At 35.5% G+C, this 24,431-nt stretch overlaps 1 non-coding gene across 1 annotated transcript; it reads right to left on the bottom strand.

Annotated features, from left to right (window-relative positions):
- Nucleotides 1-22,231: 22,231 nt before the first annotated feature.
- LOC121207837 (small nucleolar RNA R71) lies at nt 22,232-22,338 on the bottom strand. The gene has a single exon (XR_005902951.1). It is a non-coding gene; the product is annotated as a small nucleolar RNA R71 (small nucleolar RNA).
- Between the last annotated feature and the right edge of the window lie 2,093 nt (nt 22,339-24,431).

Below are 24,431 nucleotides of genomic sequence, written 5' to 3'. Positions count from 1 at the left end.
CTTCTATGGCAACATCAAATTCTCTCTCTAACATATACTTGTGACTATTAGGTATTTTTGTCGATTAAGCCCTTTTACTCGTTTTCACTCAAAACCGAGTAGCACAAATTGTCTAACATAATTTAAAACCTCATATTCTATCATAAAACATCAAAATACACAAATTTCACCTATGGGTATTTTTCCAAATATAAACCCTAGGTTGAATTATTGCTAACATAAGCTTAATCGAGCTACCGGGATTCCAAAAACATAAAGAACATTAAAAACGGGGCTTGGAATCACTTACTATAGAGATTGGAAGCTTGAAACAAACCCTAGCTATGGAGAACCCTTGAAATTTCGGCCTAATGATGAAGATGGACAAAAATTGGCTTTTAATTTTGTTTTTAATTCATTTTAATAACTAAATGACCAAAATACCCTTACTACTAAACTTTCCAAAAATTCCTTCCATGTCCTAATTTTGTCCATGAACTTAAAATTGGTCAAATTTCTATTTAAGACCTCCTCATTAATATTCCAAAACAATTTCATACTAAAAACTTCTAGAATGCAAGTTTTGCAACTTATTCGATTTAGTCCCTACTTTCAATTTAAGCACTTTAGGCATAGAATTTCATCATGAAATTTTCACACAATCATGCAATCATATCATAAACATCAAAATCATTGTAAAATAATTATTTCTATCTCGAATTTGTGGTCACAAAACCACTATTCCGATTAAGCCCTAATTCAGGATATTACAGTGTCTGGCCGTGTGAAAACCCCTGTAGGTGTGAATTAGAAATTAATTCTACACGAGTGTAGGACACAGTCGTGTCCCAGAGTGCTTAGGCCATGTGAGTCACACGGGCCATTAGCGCGACCATGTCAAAATGGTCACACAGGCGTGTTACCCTTCCACATGGGCGTGTGTCCCTGTGTTAAGTGACATTTTTCTATAGTTGGAAAAAAGGCCCGAAATGGTCTCGAATGATTTATGATGTGTGTTTTGGGCTTGTAAGCCCATATTCAGGTTATGTTGATAAGTTTTAAAATTGAACAGAGTTTCGGTAACTTAGAATGAATGGAAGCTTGAGTTTAAAGTTGGGTAACGCTTCATATTCTGTCACGGTATGGGATACGGGTATGGAGTGTTACATTAGGAATAGTTTAGGATACAAGAAACATGTCACTAGGAACTATGTGATCTGAGCTCATAAGTTGTGGTATGAGTTCATGATATATGTGACACATGTTATGGCAGTCCGGGTGTTGGTCTTGTATGTTCTACCAGTGTTGGGTAGTCCAACATGTGTTACGGATACCTAACAGTTTGTGTGAGCAGCCCGTGTAGCTACATCTTGACTAACAACTTCTGTGAGCAGACCCGTGAGTAGCTCGAAAGTGAGCAACATGTGATATGTGATATGAGGTAGCGTTGGCTATATATGGGGCACTTAGGTGTGAGATTTCGATGTATCCAATGGTATTCCAAGTGTTCAACAGGTAAATTATCGAGTAACTTGATAGATAACCCAAGGGGTAAGTCAATGAGAAGAATAAGTATATGGTTATGTTATGAGATAGTACAGGTACGTACTCAAAACTCATGAGCATTAAGCTTGGTATGTGGTAAGAATGCAAATGAATGAGTTATGTCTATGAGAATGATTTTTTACGATGACCTTGTGATTATAGGTTTATATTTATAATGTAAAAATATATGGTGAATTCAATTGAGAATCATGTGTAAGGCTTTTAGGCCAAATTGAATTGAGACGCGATGTGCTTATTCTTTTAATATTGTGATTCAATGAATAATGAAAAGAGTGAAAGACCGGCATAAAAGCCTAATAAAAATGGATATGAAAATATGAAAGCTAAGAGTTTTGGACCATCGAAGGATGTTAAGCTATATGAATAGGGAAATATGAATATACATAATTAATACGCACTTTTATTATGAATGCTGAAATGATTTGTCAAATGTTGAAGTGTTTTATTATGAGAGTTTATGTTTGCTTGACTAATGTCAAGACATGATAAATTTATGTTTATAGATTAAAATATTGGTATTGCAATTGATTAATGTGTACCCACGAGAACATATTGATGAAATTGGTAAATACATGTAAATGATTCGCTTATTATTTTCATACGGACTTACTAAGCTATATAGCTTACTCCCCTTTCCTTTCCCATGTCTCATAGGGTTAATAAGCTAGCTATTGGAATAACACTATCAAGCTATCATCATGGGGTAAAAGTGAATAAAAACCTCTTAATTTTATGGCATGTATAGGGACTTAGTCATTTGGTGTATGAACCATTATGATTTGGCTAAATATATTAGCTTGTGATGGTTAAAGGTTTGATGTAAAGTGTAGCCATGTAAATTGGCTTATATTGGCCAATGAATGGCATGTAAATATTTGTTAATGACTAGCTATTGGAATGGCTAGTTATGGATATGCTTTGGTGTTATGTATGTCTAAATGAAAGTTAATACAAAGAAATTATGAAAGAGTAAAATTAGCATTAAAACAATTTTGGACAGGTAGTACAATTTTGAAAAATCACCAAAAATTGTAGAAATAAAATTTTAGGTTGAATAAAATTTAAATTAAATCTTATTGAGCGTAGTTTTACATAGAACAAACGGTGTAAGCAAAAGAATTTCATTTTATGAGATATTTGAATTTTTGTGAGACAAGGTTAGAATGATTTCGGGTTCCCATGTTCTGAGTTTGGAAAATCATTAAAAATTGTATTAAAATACTTGTGGGTTTAAATTTATATTTTTAATTTTTTAATGAGTCTAATTTCAAGAGAAACAAACAGGAACATCATCCGAATCCCTTACTAAGAGATAATTAATCTTTAGTGAAGAAAGGTCAAAACTGTCAAATAACAGAATAGAGACTAATTTGAAGAACTAACTGTACTTATTGGCTAAACCATAAATTCTGAAAATTTTATGGTACGAAGATATTTGAGTATAGTTTCAGAAAAATCAAGCGGATCTTAATTTAGAATTCTGTAGCTCAAGATATAAATAATTTAGTGACTATGACTCAAGTGGACAGTTTTGTTATGAACAGTAAATAATTGTTTTGATATGTTTAAGCCTTGATTATAGTTGTATTGGTAGCTTAATTGTGCCATGTTAAGTTCCATTGAAAGTGTGTAAGTGAGTGTGAAAATGAGGGTGGCAAATGGCTTGGTAAATAGCCATTTCCCTTGGCCACACGGGCAGAGACACGACCGTGTGTCTCAGCCTTGTGAAGGACACGACCCCGAGACACGAGCGTGTGACTTGGCCGCGTGACCCGAAATTGTGCATGACGTCATAAAAAAAGAGTTACATAGGCTAAGGACATGAGCGTGTCCCAAGCCACACGGGATGTGTATGACCACACGGCCTACCCACACGGGCGTGTGACTCTTCAAAGTATGAAAATTTTCTAAGAGTAGTAAAAGTTCCAAATGTTTTTGGTTTAGTCCTGAACCACTCCCAACGTATGTTTTGGGCCTCGTGGGCCCGTATAAGAGACGATATGCATGTGATTTGATGAATTTGATTTGGACCAAATTTTATGGCCCGGTTTGTATGAATGTTTATGTGTAAGTCCAGTAACACCTCGAACCCTGTCCCGGCGTCGGATACGGGTAAGGGGTGTTACAATGGTGTTTTAGGCTCAAAGGGGGTTCACTAAGGGTTAATTATGAAGGTAGGCTTATGGGGTAAGTGGGGTAAAACCTAGGTGTCTTTATCAACTCAGTATATCAAAGCAAAGGTGTGGTCTTGATATGTATAATCAAAGCAAGTTCTAGAATTAAACCAATATTGACACACTCATAACCAATAATAAAGTGAGCAAGAAAAGTGTATGCTCTAAAGGCTTAAAATCTCACAAAAATTATGGTTTTTGATGTCAATCTTGCAAATCTCAAACTTCGGGTAATACTTAAATTTAGGAAAATAACCTAACAAATTTTAATTATGAAAATAGACTTATCATGCTTGATTCTCTCATGTCTTAAAGTTTAAACAATCAATGCACAATTTCCTATGAATTTAATCTAAAACACATCAATGATAATCACAAATCAATAAGAATTCATTCTAATAGTAATATGAGAAAATTACTTAAACACAAGGCATAATTTAGGGATTTTCAAATAATCATATAAATAACCTCCCCACACTTAAGATGTACATTGTCCTCAATGTACAAACAAAAATAATCACAGTAGAAATATCATAAGAGAGGGAGATAATTGAAACTGCCCTGAATATTGGATGAAATGCCCAAAATAGTGAAAAGCAAAATTTGAGATAAATGTAGGTGTGTGCAAGGTTCTGAGCAACTAATAAGAAAATAAACACAATGCTGAAGAGGATTAAAGGGTTACTCGTTAAGTAACAACCTTAATAAATAAAATGATAGTTTAAACTATAAAAGCAAAAGAAGTTTAATAAAATAAAATAAACAGAAAGTTAAAAATAAAAATAAAAATAAAGATAAAAATAAAATAAATGAGATGAAGTCAATGGTCCTCATCATCAGAAGCATGAGTCGTCAGTGCTGGAGGAGAAATATGAAAATGCTGGCAAATCTGCTGCAATGTCGCATCAATACTGTCGAACCTCTCAGTACAATACTAGCGAAAACTAGTGAATTCCTCGTAGGATACTCCTCGGGAGCTAGCAGCAGAAGGAACAGGTCTATGACTCGAAGGTGGTGGCTGAGGTGGATCCTCGTGATAGGGAGGAACATCATCAGTGAAGTCCTCGAGGTCATCCTATATGTCAAAATGAAACAATTTGTACTAAGGAGGATCCACTCCACATCGCAACTCGATCATCCTCATATGGATCATACTCGAGATGCCCTGAGGGGACATCTGGCCTACTAGGGTAAGTGTGGAGGACTGCTCTGGTATGTCGAGAAGACCAAAGTGTCGAGCGAGACGAGTCACGTAAGGGCCTAAAAAGATATGGCCCCTCTTGTGGCGGTCAGCCTGATGGCGGAAAGATAGGGCTATAAAGTATGCCAAGTCAAAAACATGGTCGTGGGCCATGCTACATAAGAAGTATGCATCGTGCGTGCTAACGACTCCAGTGCTCTCTCTTCGTCCCATTAACGTGTGAGCGAGGAGTGAGTGGATATATTGTAGGGCTGGAGGGAAAGAAGTCGCCTTTGAGCGACTCGCGTTTTAAGGTGTCTGGCTAGCTGTCAGGTCAGTCCAACAACACGATGGCGAGTGATGTATATGTCGATGAAGCCGAAAGAAGTTCTTAACGGACATGAACTCCTCTGTGTAAAGTCCCACGGTAGCACCAAACTCTGGGACACTCGTGTTGTACCAACCCAACAAGGCGAAAGGTAATGGTGCCTATCTTGTCATCGACTGCCATGACCTGTTAGACCTAAAATGAAGCACAAAACTTGTAACACCCCTTAAACGTAGCCAACGCCGGGACAAGGTACAAGGTATTACCAGACTTAAACTCACGTAATCATAAAAAATCGAGACATGAATTTTCATCCAAATTAAAACCATTCATTATCATGCATATTGTCCCTTATATGGACGCACGAGGCCCAAAACATACATTGGGAGTGGTTCGAGACTAAATTGAGAACTTTGAGGATATTTAGAAGACTTAGATAATTTTATTCTTTTGGAGAGTCACACGCCCATGTGGGTAGGTCGTGTGGTCACACACGCCCGTGTGGCCTAGGACATGCCCTTGTCCTCATCCCTGTAACTCTCTAACTATGACGTCATCAGTAGAATAGGGTCACACGACCAAGTCACACACCCGTGTGCTAGGCCGTGTGGTGAATTAAATTCCAAAAATTTAGGTACAGACTTCACACGGCCTGGGCACACGCCCATGCCCTAAGGCCGTGTCCTTCACACGGCTAAGACACACAGCCGTGTCTCTGCCCGTATGTTTACTACTGGGCATTCTGTTTTGCATTAATTAGGGTGCAGGGGACACATGGCTAGACCACACGCCCATGGGGTAGACCGTGTGTCACACATGGCCTAGACACACGTCCGTGTGTCTGCCCGAGTGTTTACTACTGGGCATTCTATTTTGCATTAATTAGGGTGCAGGGGACACACGACCGGACCACACGCCCATGGGGTAAACCATGTGTCACACACGGCCTAGACACACGTCTGTGTGTCTACCCGTGTGACAACTTTAAGGCTATTTTCCAAGCTAATTGCCAACCTTATTTGTTCAAACACATATATGGTTTCAATGATTCTTAAACACTCATAAAAATAACTTACTCATGAAAACTTCTCCTCACATCATACTTGTTTAAGACTCCATATTATGACCAATCAAATCTTACCAACACTCATATATAAATAAGCAATATTTCTTAGACTTGCATGCATGCATTTTCATACCATCTTATATACACACACAAAATTCATCAACATTCAATCATCATTAACCATAGGCCATATCATAATGGAATTGGCACATACATACATAGATGAATAGATTTACAACCCAATATTCATTATGAGCCATATCTCATAGTCATACACAAAATGAAGCAACTGTTACTATAAGCCAACACATTTGGCTAGACCAATATGACATATAACAAAAAGACCAAGTCCCTATACATGTCATACTCAAAATGTTGAGACTAACTATACCCAAAATGTAACAGCCCGATTTAGACCCTAATCGAAACGGTGGTTCTGGGACCACGAATTCGAGTTAGAAAAATATTTTAAAATTATTTTTTGTGTTTATTTTGTATGAATTTATATCTTTGAAATTTTTGTGTTTTAATTTTGTCGTTTACTTATCCAATTAAATAAAATGACTTAATTGCGTAAAAGGGAAATTTGGTGGTCATTTCTAAAAAGAACCTAATTGTTAATGGCTTTCTAAATTAGAGTGTTTATGTTGTAAATATTCCATTAGTATATTTTTTGGACGGTAATAGGTATATGTTATAATGGTTTTATATTAATTTTAAAAGGTTAAAATTGTAAAATAGCTAATAACTTATATATGTTATAATAAAACATATAATTAAGTATTAATGTTCATATTCTTGTTTCATCCACCGAAATAACAAATAAATAAAGAAAAGAAAAAGAAGATAGGGTATTCAACACTTTGGAAGCTCAATCAAGGTTCGTTTTTGCTTGGTTTTTGATAATTTTTACATTTTTGATATCGTTGCTTCGAGTACTACAAAACCCATGCTTGAATTTTTTATTTTGGTGAATATTTTGAGTTATGCCATTGTTGAGAGCTTGTGATTTTTGTTTTTTGATGATGAAATATGAAAGATAAGTTTTAGATTAATGCATTTTGTATTGGAGTTTTTGATGATTTTGAGTAATTAGGACTAAATTGCAAAAATAATCATTTGAGAGACTAAAATGTGAAATAAATGAATTATATGGGCTTGTATAGACATGGGTAATATTCGGCCTCGCTTGGCTATGGAGAAATTTGGTGTATTTTGTGTTTTGTGCAATAGGGACTAAATTGTAAAAATTGTAAATGTCAGGGGTAAAATGGTAATTTGTCCATATATGTGTTTTTGGAATAAATTGAATGAAAATATGTTTGAAAGAACTTAATTTGAATATGTTTAGATCAAGAACCAAAGAAATTGGATTTGGATCGGGGGAAAATGAAAGTTGTCGACTAGTTGCCCTGTTCCATTTTATAACGTCCGAGGTAAGTTTATGAGTAAATAGACGTGTTTAATTGTAGTTAAATGCTATATATATATGTTGTTATGAAAGGTATGAATTTATATTTATTATGGCCGAATATGAAAAGGCTTGACTACTGCATTTCTGAATTCGTTTTGACCGAGTTACGACGTCCGAAAGCCTCGTATAAACCTTAGGAATAGATAGGATACATATGCCATGACATAGGATTCTGATATATGTGTGCGAGTAAGACCATGGCTTCAATATGTGATTCCAATATATGTGTACGAGTAAGACCCTGTCTAGGACAGTCGCATCGATTTGTGATTACATGTAAGACCACGTCTGGGGCGTTGACATTGTACAATATATATGTGATTATCCGAGTGTCCTATCCAATTCCGAATGGTTCATCGGGCATAGATGAGTTGAGATCAAATGTGTATAACAAGCTAATTAGCCTGGTATGAATTAACCTGTTGTTACCTAAAACAAGGTAAGTGTATTCAGTCTTGAAACTATTATTGAAATGAGCCTTAAAATTTTGCATGTTTGATTATGTGTATTCAGTTACATAGTTTATATATGTGTATGGAAATATTTTGTGACCCATAAGTTTGTGTGTTTGTGTGTATGTGAATTAGGTTGATAATAATTTATTTGGCTTTGGAAATTAAATGGTAATATGATAATTTGGTGATATGAGCATTCGGTCAATGTGACTTTTATGAATGAATATTTATATATATATTATGAACTTTATATGTTTCGATTTAAATGTGTTAAAATATTATAAGTTGTCTTGGTTTAATTCGGTTGATAATGTTATAGAGTTGTTTATTTGCTTATGACTTATTAAGCTTTAAAAGTTTACCTTGTGTTTTTATGTGTGTTCCTATCTTATAGATTTCTTGGATTCAAGTTACAAGCTCAGGGATCATCAGCAAAGTCTATCGCACTATCCACAACTTCGGTATTTAAATAGTTGAACTTGAACTATGGCATGTATAGGCTGGAACATAGTTTTGAAATGTGGAATTTGGTTATGTATATAAAGCCATACGAAAATGGCTTGCTAATTATGCTTAGACTTGGTTTTATGTGTGCTTAATTATAATGTTTAGTGAGCTTGGTTTTGATAATTTGATTATGCTTGATTGTGGGTTAAATTCATTTTAGTTAAGGTATTAAGTGTTATGAATAGATGATGTTCTTGGTAGGTGTTTTACACATTGAAATGGCTTAACTATTATGCTTGAGTTTGGTTTTGGTTAAATTATGGGTTGAGCTTATTTTGATTATCATGTTGTGTGCTATGGATGGGAGGCATTTATGATATGTGTTTTGAGTATTAAAATTGATTAATGAAGTTGGAAGTGGTATGAATGTATTGGCCTTAATAAGTATATATATATATGGAATATTTGGATAATTTGAATGTAGTTCAATCTAAGATTAGATACTTATGTGAAGTTGATTTTTTTAATTATTAAGTTTAGTTGTTAGACATGTTCGGTTATATGCTGAAATTAAAATAAGGTAGTTACTTGACCGGTAAATTGGTTCTTGATTATATTAGTATGCTTTGGTTTATAATGTGGAAAAGATATATGCAAATTCATAGTCTATTGGATATATATATGTATGTATAATGGTGTTGATCATGTATTTTGGTTTTTAAAAATGGGTATGTGTTATGTTTTATTACATAATGCTTTAGCTAATTAAAATATATGTCATTTATATGAGATGTATTTGGTTTATGATTATTGAGTGAAGGAAAAGAATATGTTTGTCTATGTGGCTTCTTGGTTAACTGAAATCAATAAATATGAATAAGAAAGTTTCGTTTCCTAATGGTACATTATTTGTAAGTTTTAGTTAGTTATTTGAGTAGTGTAATTAATTGAGTTGATGATATATATATAATTTTTTATTATGGAATGTATCTTTTGTAGGTAAGCAAATGATATGTGGTTGCTTGTATAAGTATGTGCATGATTTGTATAAAAATAAATTTAATATTTAGTAATGAAGTTATTAATGTATTATATGTTCTGTTTATGTATAAATTGTTTTGATACATTTTGGATTATATTTTATTTGAGCTATGTTGTGAATGACATAATTAATTTAGACTTAATATTTGATTAAATTGTAAGCTTTGAGGGGATTAAAATTTTGGTTTGTAATATATATATAGTGCATGTTTGTAACACCCCTAACCCGTATCCATCACCGGACTAGAGTTATGAGGCATTATTGGACACATCAGAACATTTCATAATCACTTTACAATCAAAAGTCGAACATCGTCATATTATAATCAAACATAAACATTAAGTTCCTTTATTAGGTCAATGAGACCATAAAAATGCATTAGTAAGAGGTCGGGACTAAACCGAACACATGCACAAATTTCAATACTTAGAGAATTTTTCCATTCTGTTGAGGTCACACACCCGTGTAAGCAGGCCGTGTGCCTCACACAGGCACCAGACACACCCTTGAAACCAGCCGGGCCAAAATAGAGTTTACATACTGACTTTTCTCCACGGCCAACAGACACGCCCGTATGCTATGGCTGTGTAGTTCTGTAACACCCCGTACCCGAGTCCGTCGCCGGAGTCGGACACGAGAGGTTTGCAGACTTAAATCACTTCTTTGCACAATCCATTTTAAAATTTTCCAGGCAGTTGGCTAACTGCGTTACTGTCACCTTAAAAATTATATCTTGAGTTTCACAACTCGAAAATCAGTTTCGTAATTTTTCCCTGAAACTAGACTCATATGCCCATCTACATATTTGTTTCTAGAATTTTTGGTCGGGCCAATTCGTAAAGTTTATTAGTCAAAGTCTCCCATGTTACAGGGATCGACTACACTGACCTTTGCACATTACGACTTGTATATCTCCCTGCACAGAGCTTCAATACTGATGCCGTTTGTTTCTATAGAAACTAGACTCAGAGAGGAATCTATAAATATATGGCATGACTCCTAATTGTCTCTGGTTAATTTATAATGGATTTCCAAAGTCGGAACAGGAAATCCAGAAACCGTTCTGGCCCTGTCTCACGAGAACCTGAATATCTCTTAACATAATGTCCATATGATTGTTTCGTTACTTTCCTATGAAAATAGATTCATCAAGGTTCGTTTACATAATTTATTCACTATTTAATTCCATTCCTACTATTTTTAGTGATTTTCCAAATATACATCACTACTGCTGTCAGCATCTGCCTTTAAGGTAGACTTTACCTATTTCATAGTTTCCATGATTCAACTAGCCCTTTTAGCATAAATAGCACAAATTATGATAGTGATTAACCATTCCCATGGCCAATCCTTGTTAAGCATATCCACACCTCTCAATAACCATATCCATACCAAATGATGATAACATTATGCTCAAACATATATAAGCCATTTTCGCATGGCTATCCAAAATTATACAAGTCCAAAGGGTCCATGACCCACAACAAAAAGGGTAGACCTATACATGCCATTTCGAAGTTCAACCAAAATTGTACCAAAAGGGGGCTTTGATAGTGTGGGTGACTTCGACTTCAAAATCCCGAGTCCGATAGCTGAAGAACCAAAATCTATAAAACAGAGAATCAAAGAAACGTAGTAAGCAATTTATGCTTAGTAAGTTTTGAGCAAGGGATTCCAGCACAACAAAAGTATAGCATTCATGTAGCTAAACGGATAATTTCATATGCACAAATTTTCAATATCATACTTACTTCACATTACCAACCCTTTTATTCATACACAAAGATCAACTTAGCCAAAGGCCGGTAGCTCATTTATCAATTGAGCGAATACTTATTTGTAAGGGCTCAACTAATTCAAAGCACATACGAAACATACATCAATGTTGGGATGTTTCAAGCGTATTAACTGAAATTTTTACAGCAAGATCATTCATTCCCAAATCACATACCTTCGGAATTTAACCGGATATAGCTACTCGTTCAAATGCCTTCGGGACATAGCCCGGTTATAGTAACTCGCACAAATGCCTTCGGGACTTAACCCGGATTTAGTAACTCGCACAAATGCCTTCGGGACTTAACCCGGATTTAGTAACTCGCACCAATGCCTTCGGGCTTAGCCCGGAATTAGTATCTCGCACAAATGCCTTCGGATCTTAGTCCGGATATGGTCACTTAGCACAAAGCCTTCGGGACTTAGCCCGGACATCATTCAAATAACCATGCACATTTAACAATAAATCATGGCACATTCGTATTTCATTTTTGTTAGCAAAACTCGAACACAAGACACTTATCATTCTTGCAAATTTCGGCTCAATAGCCACACACAAAGAGCATGATTTTGATTTGCTTAAAACATGATCTAATCAAATCATAATTTAAGCTCTATTACTCAAGAACTTACCTCGGATGTTGTCGAACGATTCCGATAGCTATTCGACCACTTTTTCCTTCCCTTTATCGGATTTAGTTCCCCTTTGCTCTTGAGCTTAATTAAACAAATAAATTGATTTAATCATTTGAGCATCGAAAAGAGGAACACAAGGCACTTAGCCCATATTTATACATTAGACATTAAAGTCACATACGTACGGAATCATGAATCAAACTCAACATTTTAGCTAATTTTCCCCCTTGGCCGAATTTTCTAAGCCAAGACAAAAGCATCAATATGCTTGCCTCTAACCGAATACATGCAACACCAATCTTCTTCCTATGGCCGAATATGCATGTCTATGTTGAGGCCGATTATATACTTAATACCACACATAAATGGCATACATTTTACTAACTAATGCATTACATATTATAACTCAATACGCATCCATCATTTACTCCATAACTAAACCACCACCATATATAAACATATACCTTGGGATGATATTTATATGTACCATACCAATACATCATGTGCAAATATATATATATGCAAGAGCCGAATCACAAGGCTGATTATAGCCATCTCATATATTTTCATCCCATACCCGAATGCACAAGTACATTATAATAGCTTCCAACTTAATTCATCGTAAATTTCCCTTTATTTTTTTTCATGGCCGAATGCTCCTTCTACACCATTTACCTTCACAAAGCATGAATTTCATCATCCAACTTACAAGCTTACAATCTCATGAAGTTTAACCTCACAGTACCTATCAAACTCTCACTCATTAGCTTCTATCATAAACCTCCAACAACACCAAATAAACATATACTTCGTGGGTCTATGGTAGAACCAAGAAAGGAACTCATAGATATCAAGATGTAAGCAACTACCATTATTCATCTAAGTTTAGCATGAAACACAATCATCACCCTTATTAATCATTTATAGCCGAAAACCATACTCACCCCCAAAATCAAAATTTCAACATGGTTTACAAAAATCACTTGATAACTCACTCAATATCAACTAAAATTTCAAAAGCTAGTACAAACTTCCTTACCTTAATAGTGACCTAAGATGACCGATTGCTTCACTCCCTTCTTCTTCCTTTCAATTCGGCCAAGAAGAACCAAAGAACACAACTTGTTTTTCTTTCTTCCTTAGAACATTCGGCCAAGGGAAATGAAGAAAGATGGACACTTTTTTTTTGTTTTTTCTTTCTAGTTTCGACAAAATGGGGGGGGGAACAACCACACACTTTTTTTTTTGTTTTCATCATATTCCCTTTCATTATTTTATGCCCATGCTCCTTATTTTATCATACTTCCCATGAAACACTAACTCAACATGTTTATGACATGTTCTTGCCCATCACACTTGGTCTACCATGCTTGTCATGGCCGGCCACTACTAATTAGGGGGGAAATTGACATGCAAGTCCCCCCTTTTTATTTCATGCACTAATAGATCCTTATGCTTTAACCTATCACATTTCAAAATTTTCTCACATAAGTCCTATTTACTAAAATTCACCTACAATTAAACAAAATTCAAACACGAAATTTTCACACATGCACATGTACATATAATGAGCATCAATTATGACGGTTAATTATTTTTATGACTCGGTTTAGCTGTCCCGAAACCACTTCCCGACTAGGGTCAAATTTGGGCTGTCACAAGTTCTTAGCTACCTACTGACTTAAGCCCGCGTCCAACAGACACACCCGTGTGCTATGGCCGTGTGGTACAATGCAGGCTTGGTTCAAGCCAAATTGCCACCCCTTTTTCGGTCAACCTACAAGCATGGAAACAATCATATATGTACAATCCAATCAACCAATTTTTCATGCTAAAACACATATCACTCATACCATAATATTATCAACCATTTACATACTTATAAACCTTACCTATTTATAATGAACATAATGTAAGATTATATCAAATTATCATATAGTCTCATTTCAAAAACTCACCACACTTACCATTTTCTTTATCCAACTAAGCATACTACAATTTCAAATTAACATCACATATCATAAACCATTATCAACTATGAGTTCAAACACAAATTAGCCAATTCACATGGCTAAATATATATACATCACAAAACATACTTCCACAACTACTAGCCTATACATGCCATACTTCAAATATATATATTCAAAAATACCAAAATAAAGTTCGATAGTGTGCTGATGATCCTAGAAGAACCTTGAGCTTGCAGTAGCTACGATATATACAAAACAATTCAAGCACACATACACAATAAGCTTTCAAAAGCTTAGTAAGCTCGTACTCAAATCATCAACATTATATGAAACATATGAGTATTTGCACAATGTCAATCCATAAGATCATATCAACTCAATGAAATTCACATACACAATATCATCTACCACTTAGGTATCATACATACCTAGATCTTTTCGTACTTATTCACTTTCATGCTTACCTCTTGTTAAATGTTATAAGACTTTCCATAGCTTATTCATATTTTAAACATTCGCACACATAGTGCTATAAGGTTAGCCAAATCTAGAACATTTCCGCACACTTAGTGCCATCTCAAATAACCGAGACTAAGTAGGTATCGCACACTTAATGCCAAAATTAATTTAAATCACACACTTAGTGCCAAAGCTTCCGATTCATCATCATATACATTCAGCTCAATTATTTAAACATCCATGTATAATCAAAATAGAAATATGTACTTATAGTGCCATATAAGTAAAGAATTCCTAGAGCTAAAATAGGGTCAGATGACTGTGACAAAATATGAGCAAAAATTTGTGAGACTCAGTCGGTATGCCCGAGAGTGTGTTTCTACCGAAGCTATAATGTGTAAAAGATTTGAAGATGGGTTGAACGAAGACATTAAACTGTTAGTTGGCATACTTGAGATAAAAGAGTTTGTGGTACTTGTTGAGCGAGCCTGCAAAGCTGAAGAGCTCGAGAAAGAGAAAAGAAAAGTTGATTTTGAAGCAAGAGACTCGTGTAAGAGATCATTCAGTAAGTTAGTTCAGTCAACACCAAAAAAGTTCTGAGATGATTTCAGTCGTTCAAAAGCCACTTCGGGCTATTCTCGGCGAGATCAGAATAGACCACCAGTGAACTCGAGAGCTACCTTAGTAGCCAGTGTGGGTAATGTCAGATCAAATCAACCTGAATGAAAACATTGTGGTAAATGACATCTCGATAATTACAGATTGCATGATTAGGCCTATTTTAAATATGGATCAACAGATCATTATATTCGAGATTGTCCAGGGTTAGCTAAAGAGAATCTAGTGCAGAACACGAGATCAGGTAATACTGCAGTTTGGGGGAGACCACGCAGAAATATGGTTAATCTGAATGGTAGTCAGAGAAGAATTAAAGAGACAACAGTCAGATTTGAGGCTCGTGCACCTGCCAGAGCCTATGCTATACACACACGCGAGGAGGCTTCATCCCCAGATGTCATTACTGGTACATTCACTCTCTATGATACTAATGTAATTACATTGATTGATCCTGGTTTGACTCATTCTTATGTCTGTGAGACTTTAGTATTCAGCAAGACTCTATCTGTTGAGTCTACTGAGTTTGTGATTAAAGTGTCAAACCCTTTAGGCCGGTATGTTATGGTTGATAAGGTATGTAAGAATTGCCCATTAATGATTCGAGATTTGTGCTTTCCGACTGAATTAATGTTGCTGCCATTTGATGTGTTCGATATAATTCTAGGTATGGACTGGTTGACTTTACATGATGCTGTTGTGAACTACAAGAGAAAGACCATTGATCTACGGAGCCGGAATGATGATGTCATTCGGATTGAATCTAGTGATTTTAATGGTTTACCAGCAGTGATTTCTTCAACACTAGCTTAGAAATATATGAAAAAAGGTTGTGAAGCTTATTTTTCCAATGTTCTTGACAGTAAAGTGGCCAAAAGAAACATTGAATCAATGCTAGTTGTATGTGAGTATCCAGATGTGTTTCTTGAAAAATTATCGGGTTTGCTACCTATTCATGAAGTAGAGTTTGGTATTGAGTTAATACCTGGGATGACTCCAATACCCATAGCTCCGTACAGAATGGCACCTACAGAATTAAAAGAATTGAAAGCTCAGTTGCAAGAGTTAATAGATAGAGGTTTCGCGCGACCGAGTTTCTCTTCGTGGGGTGCACCTGTATTGTTTGTGAAAAAGAAAGACGGAACTATGAGAATGTGCATCGACTATAGACAGCTTAATAAGGTGACTATAAAGAATAAGTATTTGTTGCCACGGATTGATGATCTGTTTGATCAACTGAAAGGGGCTACAGTGTTTTCCAAGATAGATTTGAGATCAGGCTACTATCAGTTGCGAGTTAAAGACTCCGATGTGCCAAAGACTGCTTTTCAAACGAGGTACGGACACTATGAGTTTTTTCTTATGCCATTCGGACTTACTAATGCACCGTTGTTTTCATGGATTTGATGAATCGGATCTTCAAGCTGTATCTGGATAGGTTTGTGGTCGTGTTTATAGATGACATTTTGATCTACTCTCGTGATGAAACTGAACATGCTGAACATTTTAGACTTGTATTACAAACCTTGTAAGATAAGCAGTTGTATGTGAAGTTTAGTAAATATGACTTCTGGTTAAGCGAAGTCAATTTTTTGGGCCATGTTGTATCAGCATCGGGTATTCGGGTTGATCCGAGCAAAATTTTAACTATACTTGATTGGAAACCTCCAAGGAATGTTTCTGAAGTTTGAAGTTTTCTAGGACTTGCTGGTTACTGTAAACAGTTCGTAAAAGGTTTCTCTATGATTGCAGCTTCGATAACGAAGCTATTACAGAAAGATGTGAAGTTCGAGTGGTCAAAGAAGTGCTAGAAAAGTTTTGATCAGTTGAAAGCCCTTTTGACCGAAGCTCTAGTGCTAGTTCAACCAGAATCGGGTAATGAATTTCTTATCGATAGTGATGCATCCTTAAATGGTTTGGGCTGTGTTTTGATGCAAGAAGGTAAAGTTATAGCTTATGCCTCGAGATAGTTAAAGCCACATGAAAAGAACTATCCAACGCACGACCTAGAATTGGCAGCTATTGTGTTTGCGTCGAAAATTTGGCGTCACTATCTGTTCAGTGAGAAATGTCATGTTTATTCTGATCACAAAAGCCTGAAATACTTGATAACTCAAAAAGATCTGAATTTGAGACAACATCGATGGTTAGAATTTTTAAAAGACTACGAGCTTGTGATTGACTATTACCCGGGAAAGGTAGCTGATGCTTTAAGCCTAAAATCACTGTTTACTTTACGTGCAATGAGTGCGCATATGGCCATGTTCGATGATTGTTCGATAGTAGCTAAATTGAAAGCCAGACCATTATTTTTTTAACAAATATGTAATGCCCAGAAGGTGGATAATAAATTATTAGCAAAATGAGTTCAATGTGAGACAGATGCTGATTCAGAATTCAGAGTTGATGCTGATAACTGTTTGAAATTCAAAAACCGAATATGCCTTTCGAGGAATTTGGAATTGATTCAAATGATTTTGAATGAATCTCATAGCAGTCGATTGTCTATTCACCCAGGTAGTACAAAGATGTATAATGATCTGAAATAACTTTACTGGTGGCATGGCATGAAACAAGATATTTCTGACTTTGTTGCAAGATGTTTAGTCTGTCAACAAGTAAAAGCTGAACATCAGGTACCTTCTGGAATGCTTCAGCCAATCATGATACCTGAGTGGAAGTGGGACAGAGTTACTATGGATTTTGTATCTGGTTTACCGTTGATGCCGAGAAAGAAAGATGCAATCTATTTTGATACATACAGACTACTTGCTTGATAAGCTGGCTGAATTATATGTTTCTCAGATTGGGAGATTGATGGTGTGCCTATATCTATCGTTTCAGATAGAGATCCGAGATTTACATCGCGGTTTTGGAAGAAACTGCAAGATGCACTAGGTACAAAATTACATTTCAGCACTACTTTCCATCCGCAAACAGATGGTCAGTCTGAGCGAATCATTCAGATACTTGAAGATATGTTGAGGTGTTGCACTCTCAAGTTTGAAGGTACGTGGCAGCGATACCTATCTCTGATTGAATTTGTGTATAATAATAGCTTTCAGTCAAGTATTAAAATGGCACCTTATGAGGCTTTGTATGGTCGTAAATGTCGTACACCATTGTATTGGACTGAGTTCAGTGAAAATAAGATACACGAGGTTGACCTGATCAGAAAAACTGAACAGAAAGTGAAAGTGATTCGTGAAAATCTAAAAGCAGCATCAGACCGTCAGAAATCATATGCGGACTTAAAACGTAAAGATATAGAGTTTCAGATTGGAGATAAAGTCTTTTTGAAAGTCTTGCCGTGGAAAAATATACTCAGATTCGATCGTAAAGGCAAATTAAGTCCGAGGTTTATTGGTCCGTATGAGGTTATAGAACGTATCGGGCTAGTTGCTCATAGACTGTTGTTGCCACCTGAGCTAGAAAAGATCCACAATGTATTTCATGTTTTGATGCTTTATAGATATTGATCCGATCCTTCACATGTGATTAGTCCGGCTGAGGTTGAGATGAAGCCCGATATGACGTACGAGGAAGAACCGATTCGTATTTTGGCTCACGAGATTAAAGAGTTGCGAAATGAGAAAATTTTGTTAGTTAAAGTATTGTGGCATAAACACGGAGTTAAGGAAGCAACGTGGGAGCCAGAGGGTGCAATGAGAGAACGTTATTTGGACCTATTCACTGGTAAGATTTTCGGGGACCAAAATCCCTAAGTGGGAGAGTTGTAACAACCTGATTTAGACCCTAATCGGAACAGTGGCTTCAGAACCACGAATTCGAGTTAGAAAAATATTTTAAAAATATTTTTTGTGATTATTTTGTGTGAATTTATATCTGTGAAATTTTCGTAATTCAATTTTGTCATTTAGGTATCCGATTAAATAAAATGACTTAATCGCGTAATAGGGAAATTTGGTAGTCATTTCTAAAAGGAACCTAATTGTTAATGGCTTTCTAAATTGGAGTGTTTATGTTGTAAATATTCCATTAGTATATTGTTTGGATGGTAATAGGTATATGTTATAATGGTTTTATATTAATTTTAAAAGGTTAAATTTGTAAAATAGCTAATAACTTATATATGTTATAATAAAACATATAATTAAATATTAATGTTCATATTCTTGTTTCATCCACCAAAATAACAAATAAAGAAAGAAAAGAAAAAGAAGCTAGGGTATTCGGCACTTTGGAAGCTCAATCAAGGTTCGTTTTTGCTCAGTTTTTGATAATTTTTACGTTTTTAAGATCGTTACTTCGAGTACTACAAAACCCATGCTTGAATTTTTTATTTTGGTGAATATTTTAAGTTATGCCATTGTTGAAAGCTTGTGATTTTTGTTGTTTGATGATGAAATATGAAAGATAAGTTTTAGATTAACATATTTTGTATTGGAGTTTTTGATGATTTTGAGTAATTAGGACTAAATTGCAATAATAATAATTTGAGGGACTAAAATGTGAAATAAATGAATTATATGGGCTTTTATAGACATGGGTAATATTCGGCCTAGCTTGGGTATGGAGAAATTTGGTGTATTTTGTGTTTTGTGCAGTAGGGACTAAATTGTAAAAATTGTAAATGTCAGGGGTAAAATGGTAATTTGTCCATATATGTGTTTTTGGAATAAATTGAATGAAAATATGTTTGAATGAACTTAATTTGAATATGTTTAGATCAAGAACCAAAGAAATCAGATTTGGATTGGGGGGAAACGAAAGTCGTCGACTAGCTGCTCTGTTCCGTTTTATAACGTCCGATGTAAGTTTATGAGTAAATAGACGTGTTTAATTGTAGTTAAATGCTATATTTATGCTATTATGAAAGGTATGAATTTATATTTATTATGGCCGAAGATGAAAAGGCTTGACTTCTACATTTCTGAATTTGTTTCGATCGAGTTACGACGTCCGAAAGCCCCGTATGAACCTTAGGAATAGTTAGGATACATATGTCATGTAATAGGATTCTGATATATGTGTGCGAGTAAGACCATGGCATCGATATGTGATCAACCATAATATATACATATTTTTACCTCATGCTTGGCATATTTTTGGATGATTTATCTTAAGATTTAGTGAATTTGATGCTACTAATACTTTAAATTCATGTTTTATACTTAGGAGAGCATAGAAAGGTGAAAAGAGCAAGAAACGGGCCAAAAACAGACAAAATGAGCTTATCTCAATATTTCACACAGCCTAGGCACTTTCGCACGGGTAAACCACATGCCCGTGTGAGACATACGGGCAGGCCACACGTCCGTGTGTCATGGTCGTGTCGACTAAAACCAGCTCAGAATTACACACGGCTTGAGCAACTTCACACGGGCATGGCACAAGGCTGTGTCCCTGTCAAGCCCAAGTCTAATTCTATTCGAAAAAGGCTAATTTTGGGCATTCCAAAGTCTATAAAAACACCCGAGAAGAGGACAAAGGGGGAACGCAGAGGAGAGAGCAGAAAATACTCGAAGACAGCCATCGGAATCAACTCGAAAACAGAATCTACTTCGAGACTGAAGATCTCCATTCAATTTCTGTAGAAGTTCTTTGGGTTTCTTTATGTTTTATTGTTTTCCCAATTTTGAGATGTTTTCCCCTATCATTATAAACTAAACTCCCTAAATACCTAAAGGGGATGAAACATAAGACAATCTTATTATTATTTGAATTATATGGTAAATACTTTTCTTATTCTTAGTTATGAGTTTTAATCCTTGTTTTGATATTCCAGGATATTAATTCAATCTGATGTGCTTATTCAGTAGAGCAAAAGTCCCTGTCTAATAGTAGATCTTTCATAGTTAAGCGAAGTTGCATCCAATCCTAGACATAGGACGACATAAATTTGCCGGATTAGAGTTAAATCTAATAAGGGAATCCATAAATCGAATTAATGCGACAATAGGGGTTTTAATTAGAAAGAGATTTCAATTAATCAACCTAGAGTTAGTTGTTTTTAGTCTCGAGAGAGAAATTTACATAAATCAGGGATTTCTACGGATTAAGACAAGTGAATAAATCGTCTAATTCAAAAGTAATAAGTGAAGTCTAGGTGAATTCTTCCTTGGGTATTATCTTCTTCATTGGTTTTCCAAAAGTATTTTCCAACTTTAATTTTTGTCGTGTTCTTAGTTAATTAGATAGTTTATCTTAGTTTAAAAACATCCCTTTGATTCTTAGGCTAGATAATAAAAAGATAGTAATTAATAATACTTTAAGTCCTTATGGATACGATATTTTCGGTCTCACCATAACTATATTGTTGTTCGATAGGTGCAGTTGCCTTAGTCTAATTTTTAGTTAGTTTAGTGACCATCAAGTTTTTGGCGCCATTTTCGGGGACTAAGATATTAGGAACACTTAATTTTTATTACTTTAGCCATTTTTATTTTTATTGCAATTTAATTTTGTTTTTATTTTAATTACTAACTTTTCTTTTATTTACTTCTGGCAAGTTTTTATAGTTTATAACTAGAAGAAACCCGTCAAGACCTCTACTTTTTCATAGCGAAATTGAAAGCACAGCTTGTAGAAATCGTAGAGAAATAAGGCTAAGTTTACGGTATATAGAGGAAGAGCATGAGGATGAAACCACTAATAACGAGGAGATGATTGAAAATCAAAATAATCCGCTGCCTTCTGTGGTTGCCGCAAATCTTGTGAATTAGAAGCTGCTCCTCGTACTATGTACGACTATGCTAACCCTAATTTAACAGGGGCTGAATCGAGTATTGTTAGACCTACAATTGCTACCAATAATTTTGAACTGAAACCTAACACTATACAAACGATTCAACAGTTTGTTCAGTTTGATGGTTTGCAGGATGAAGACCCAAATACTTATTTGGCCAACTTCTTGGAGTTCTGTGATACTTTCAAAATAAATGCATTTCTGATGATGCCATTCGCCTTCGGTTATTTGCCTTTTCATTAAGGAATAGGGCTAAACAGTGGTTGAACTCATTACCGCGAGGGTCATCACTACTTGGGAACAAATGACCGAAAAATTTTTACTTAAATATTTTCCGCCGACAAAAATGGCTAAATTGTGGAATGATATCTCTTCTTTTCTACAGATGGATTTAGAAACACTTTATGATGCATGGGAGATATACAAAGATTTATTGAGAAGGTGCCCTCACCATGGGTTACCTCTTTGGCTATAGGTTCAAACTTTCCACAACGGTTTGAATCCCTCAACTAGACAAATGATCGATGCAACTACCGGTGGAACCATCAATCATAAGACACCTGAAGAGGCTTATGAGTTCATAGAAGAAATGTCACTGAACAATTATTAGTGGCAAGTCATGAGGATAAAGCCGACCAAAGTAGTTGGCATTTTTAACATCGATTTGGTTGTTATGCTTTCAAATTAGGTAGAACTCTTGAATAAAAAGATTGACAGTTTATTTGGTTCTACATAGGTACACCCAATAATGCAGTGCAATGCAAGTGAAGGTGGAATGAGCAATTTGGAATACCCACCCTACGGCCCCAACATGGAGAACGAGCAAATGAATTATATGGGTAATAATCCTCGACCTCAAAATGATCCTTACAATAACACTTACAATGTAAGTTGGAGGAACCACCCAAATTTCTCATGGGGAGGCCAAGGGAATCAAAAGCCACAACATCTTTCAGGTTTTCAACAACCACCTTACCAACAAGAGAAGAAACCAAACCTTGAAAAGATGCTTACAAAATTCATCTTGGTGTCAGAAACTCATTTTCAGAATACTGAAACAGCACTTAAGAATCAGCAAGCGTTGATTCAAGGGCTCGAAACTCAAATAGGACAGCTTGCTAAGTTGATCTCTAAACAACCACAAGGTAGCCTACCAAGTAACACTGAAACTAACCCAAGGGAGCAACTTCATGCCATTACTGTGCACAATGATAAAGGGTTAGTTGAAGATGAACCGAAACTGAGGCAAGCAATGTAGTAGATAAAGGTAAGGTTGATGTAAGCAATGATAAACAGAAACTGGTAAGCAAAGAGTATAAACCTCGTGTACCATACCCTAATGCGACAAGGAAAGACCACACGAACGAATAATTCAGTAAATTCCTTTAATTATTAAAAAAATTACATATTAATTTAACGTTTATTGAAGCTCTTTCATAGATGCCAAATGTAGTTAAATTTTTAAAGGAGCTTTTCTCAAACAAACGAAAGTTAGATGAGTCATCACATGTGGAGTTAAATGCAGTCTGCTCAGCTATTCTACAAAACAAGCTACCCAACAATTGAAAGACCCAGGGAGTTTTACGATTCATTGTTTAATTAGTAGTTTAAATGTTAACAATGCTTTAGTTGGTTTAGGGGCAAGTATTAATGTTATGCCTTATAAAATGTTTAAACAACTAGGACTTGGGAAACCTAAACAAACTAGGATGAGCGTTCAATTGGCTGATAAAACCATTAGATTTCCTAGAGGCATAATTGAAGATGTTCTTGTTAAAATCGACAAATTTATATTCCCAGTAGACTTCATTGTTTTAGACATAGATGATGATAGTGACATTCCTTTAATCTTAGGACAACCCTTTTTAGCAACTGCTAGGACTATTATTAATGTCGGTACAGGTGAGTTAATACTTCGGGTAGGCGATGACCTGACTAAACTCCAAGCTCGTGATTCTATCAAAAAGACTAGTGATCGAGATGATTACACAAGTTCTTTTAATGTGAGTAACCTTGTTGTTCAACCTTCTTTGTAGGAAACACGCCCGAAGAGCACAAATGAGCCACGTTCTAGTTCATGTAACAACAACGAAACATCTACAAAGAGCAGAGGCTACAGATCGAGGAACTAGATGAATGGCAAACACAGGTTAAGGAGAAATCGATAATACACGATGAGCCAAAGCAGCGCCATGAGAAACTTAAGATTGAAACAAATCAATTTAAGGTTGGGGATAAGGTACTATTGGATGACGCTGACCCTCGTATCGTCACTTCAAAGTCCAATACAGACGTAGCAGCTCCCTTCACGGTACTAAATATCTTCCCACACGATATAGTCGAGGTAACACATATTGAATTCAAAACTTTCAAGGTAAATAATACTCGACTCAAACCTTATTTTGATAGAATTGGTAGCAGGGATGAGGAGTTTCAACTCCTCAAAACACCGTGACCACAGAAAATTGAGGTGAGTCGAGCTTAGAGTCTAAATAAGCATTTCTCAAGAGGCAACCTGAGCACTAACACCACTAACCCATTTATTTTATCTA

This window comes from Gossypium hirsutum, chromosome A01 (assembly GCF_007990345.1).
Source record: "Gossypium hirsutum isolate 1008001.06 chromosome A01, Gossypium_hirsutum_v2.1, whole genome shotgun sequence".
NCBI classification, from domain to species: domain Eukaryota; kingdom Viridiplantae; phylum Streptophyta; class Magnoliopsida; order Malvales; family Malvaceae; genus Gossypium; species Gossypium hirsutum.
This window is presented reverse-complemented; position numbering and strand designations above follow the sequence as displayed.